This window comes from Spodoptera frugiperda, chromosome 15, assembly GCF_023101765.2.
Source record: "Spodoptera frugiperda isolate SF20-4 chromosome 15, AGI-APGP_CSIRO_Sfru_2.0, whole genome shotgun sequence".
Taxonomy (NCBI): Eukaryota; Metazoa; Arthropoda; class Insecta; order Lepidoptera; family Noctuidae; genus Spodoptera; species Spodoptera frugiperda.
Genome location: NC_064226.1, coordinates 3,628,489 through 3,632,794, shown reverse-complemented (window position 1 = coordinate 3,632,794; position 4,306 = coordinate 3,628,489).

The following is a 4,306-nucleotide window of genomic DNA, read 5'->3' as shown; positions in this document are numbered from 1 at the left end:
CACACCAATGGGGTAGATAACTTATAATTTTTATGTTTATGATCGTTTTGTTGATAATATTTTAAAATATTAGACCCGCATTTTTTATTTTCTTATGGAAACAAATACTTTCTCAGATGTATTGATTTGAAACATCACGTATGACGCCACATCTAGGTACATTTTATACTTAGAAATGAAGTATTTGCTCACTCCTAAACTTTGATTTGTTCCATCTAAATATTGTTAATGTCCACTATTTTTTCATTACCTAACTGACGAACTAAATAGATTTTTAATTTTCATACCCCATCATCATTCCTATTCAATTGCAATAGTTACCTACGTAATGTATTTTGACGTCAAATTGTAACACTATCTACTTAAATGAGACCTGTAGGTAGGTGCATACACATCAGACAATGAACTTAGTTATGTATCTAACTATATACGATGCTTTTTATACCCACATATTATAATACATATAGATACCTCCTACTAGGTTTATGTAGAGTTTTATAACAAAATCCGATTAACAAAAATATAAAGAAAACAAAACACTTCAGTTATAATAAGCATAATTGGAAGGGCTTATATAGTAATAAAAAATAAATAAATATCTCAAGCACCCATTTAGGAACATACTCACAAAGAATTACAAGAAATCAGTGAAAAACAAAAAGATTATATTCTATTTGTGAGTCCTTCCATATAAGATTGTGATTGGAAAAATACTTGATGAACATATCTAATATTAGTTAGGTATTCAGTCATAGGTACGTTCCTACATTAAAAATTGTTATCTTGCTAAAACACTAAGTACCTATTTACCCACCTAACTTTGGAAACCTAAAATCTGATACCGATCTAGACAGTTTAGACCTGAAAACATCTTATTAGCCCTAGAAATTGCTAGATAGATTAAATAGAGGTACCTATTGACATTTAGTAGAAATGTCGTACTCGTTACCTAGTTATTTACATAAGTACATACCTACCTACCTGTATAGATATATAATATATCGACAGCATACAGGAAAAAACAATCAATGCTAACCAAACGCCTACTGCATAGGTACCTACTATCACTGAAACGAGGACAAATCAGTCAGAGTTCAAGGTTAGCCAGGGAATTAAGTACGGTATACTAACCTACTTTAAAGACGAATATCGGGAGTTCATAAAGGACCCACGCGTAGCACGGCGGGGGAACTAAGCAGATGTAGAGAAAACGTGCGGACCTCCCCCCTCTCTGCCTCTCCCTCAAACACCCTCCTCGGAGCCGCACCCTTGTGTGGGCGGTCTGTTATAAATGTTAGGGACAGAAAATCCAGTCCGGACAATTTTTTGTGAGGTGTTGTGTTGATGGTACTAGTAGCGACATCTGGTGGTCCGTGTGTGGATGTTGTAACTACTGACTGATTATGTACTTATCCACAGTTTAAAAGTCAGTACCTAAGTTAGCACAAAATATTAGGTACTTAGGTATGATTTTTTTATTATCTTGCCAATACGGTAACTGAAAACTATCTATGGTTCATTGTTGATATCTAATGACACTGCTCCTTAATATATTATGATTTCAATCTCTTATAGTTCACAATCATGATGTAAGTATACTTAAGTACCTGTAGTAATATTTACACGACAACCACAACCACCTAACGTTAAAGTAGGTGTGGCAAGATAAAAATATATTATTCTCAAAAGCTCGTTTGTCGAGTGAACCTTCTACCTTTTCTCTATCATGACAATACACTTGTAGCTTCTGCGACCGTGAAAATTAGAGAATTTTCCTTCAGACCGGCCGGATATCCTGTCATTATTATAGTGTTGGCATGATCAGCGGATGTAGGCATCGCGTAATGAGCTCCCCGGTATAAATAGAGAGATAATGCATCCGGTTCCACCATTAGCTCATGTGTAGAATGGACTAAATAACAAGAATTAGATACGTAGGTATGGTACAATTAAATCTATTTGTAGGAAAGAGAAGTACCTATTTAAACGTGTGGGCGAGACGTTGTTTACTTTTTAAATACCTACAACTAGAAGTAAAATATAGGCAAAGCTTTTGTAAAGGATAGATTAGGTACCTAATGAAACAATTTGACTCGTGTAAGCTATGTTATGTAATGTTACGTAGGTACCAATTTAGGTTCAGGTTTTTACCAACCGACCTTCCAAAAAGGAAGAGGTTCTCAATTCGGCGGGTTCTCATAACGGCTTCCATTGTCAATAGTAGATACTGAGCTTAGAGTTAAAACTACATTATCATTTTCAGAAAAGGAGTGCAAAATCAGCGCTTGCGTTGTTTCGTCGCGCCAATTGCTTTCCATCAGGTTATTGGTCAGCTTTTTTGCAGACATTTCATAAAAAAATTGATGCTAGACGTTACCTTGTCTTTTAGGGTTTATTTGAAGTTATTAAGCACCTCATTGACTTTCGTTATTTTTGTTAAAATGATGACGTTTACCTGTAACCAGGGGTGTATCGGCAAAAGGCTGGACCACCACAGATGGGGCCCGGTAGGGCTGATGCCCGATCCGGAGCTGCGGACTACCTAGCGAGTTTACCGGGGCTCCGGCTTAATGCCGGAGTAGGAACGGGGTGGGTTTTAGTCAGTAAGAGTCTGACACTCTCTCGCTTCACCTCACAAAAAGGGTGTATCAAATTAAGTAACGCCTCCGGTGTTTCAAGTGTCCATGGGCGGTGGCGATTGCTTACTATCAGGTGATCCGTCTTCTCGTTTATCGGGTTATTCCATAAAAAAGTTATTGAATACCTAATTATATTTCTAGGTCGATCTGCCGTCCGTATGTCGTAAATAAAACACCAATCCATAAAATATAATAGTTTTTATTTGCACTTTTCCGATAAGTAATATTATACCACATAATTGAGGTTCACACATAGGATTCCAGGGTCATCTAATCAGGCTTAAGCCAGGACATACAATACTGGATTCAGAATTTCATTTTTATAGACACTTATAGGCCCTAATAGTAGATAGTATTTCAATAGCACAAGTTTACATTGAAGGTTTTGTTTGGTAATACATCGTTGTTATATGTTCGTAGCCGTCAATGGAAACCTTGTTTTATTTTCATACGTAAAGGTTGTAAGGCTGGAGTGAATTGTGCGAGTTTTATGACGTTAGATAGTCATTTTTCTTTATAAAAATGTGTTGTTTTTGCAGTGGATATTTTCATTTTGATATCATTAGTTTTTGAATACGTGACATATCAGGCTAGTTAAACTACATAATACCTATATGTTATTGATCGAATCACCCGAACGAAAACGAAACGAGAGCGCCGAACGCGTTCTGATTGGCTGGCTCGAATAAACCAACCAATCAGAACGCCGAACGCGCTCTCGTTAGGATTACTTTTAAACGTAAAGCTTAACAGACTGCAGTAACTTCTCGTTCTCTAACTGATTAATGTTTTATAAGTAGTCTGTCTCAATTAAATATCCACCGACACTTATGTCGATAATAATGTCAAAAACGTCGCACATTTCCGAACCAGCCTTACCTAATCGCTTGCAGCATACATGTATAACACAGAGATATGATTTAAACATTTAATATTATGCTAATACAGTTACTTATTGAATAACAGGGACAGACGTGTTTGACACGTACTTACTCAATACTTAGGTATCGCGTTAAAGAGCATTTTTTGTGCTTTTAAAAAGTAATAAAGTTTATGTATATAGGAATAAATAAATACATTACGTAAATAATATATATCTCACAGTACAACAATAAGAATTAATAAATTGTAATTAAATCATAATTTGCTTTTCCAAATTCACAATCACAAGATTATTTTGCCTCAAATTACGTAGTTATTTTAATTATTTGATTTATATTTTATAATTCGCTCATGTAGCGGTCAGCGACTATTATGCCGTTCTTTATAATTTTACGTATGCTAAAGAAAATTTACGTATTTTTGTAGATATATTAAAAAATGCCTATACAAAAAAAAGACTGCCTCGTTGGTCACACTAGGTTGGCCAGTCGCACTTGATAATTGCGGTTTGATTCCCGAGTCGAGTAAAGTATTACTAGGCTTTTTTCGTGTATGTATAATATGGCAATAGACTCACCCTCTACTACATAGGGACACAAATGGTGAAAAGTGGGTGTACATAATACATTGTACAGTTGCATTAAGTGCCGTTATGTGGATGTGCACCTCTGCCTTACCCTTCGGGGATAAAACGCGACGTTGCATTGAAAAATATTATAAATTTCAAAGTGATTGTCTTTCTATATGGTAGGTAAGATTTATGTCTCGAAACTGTTAAGTAGGTA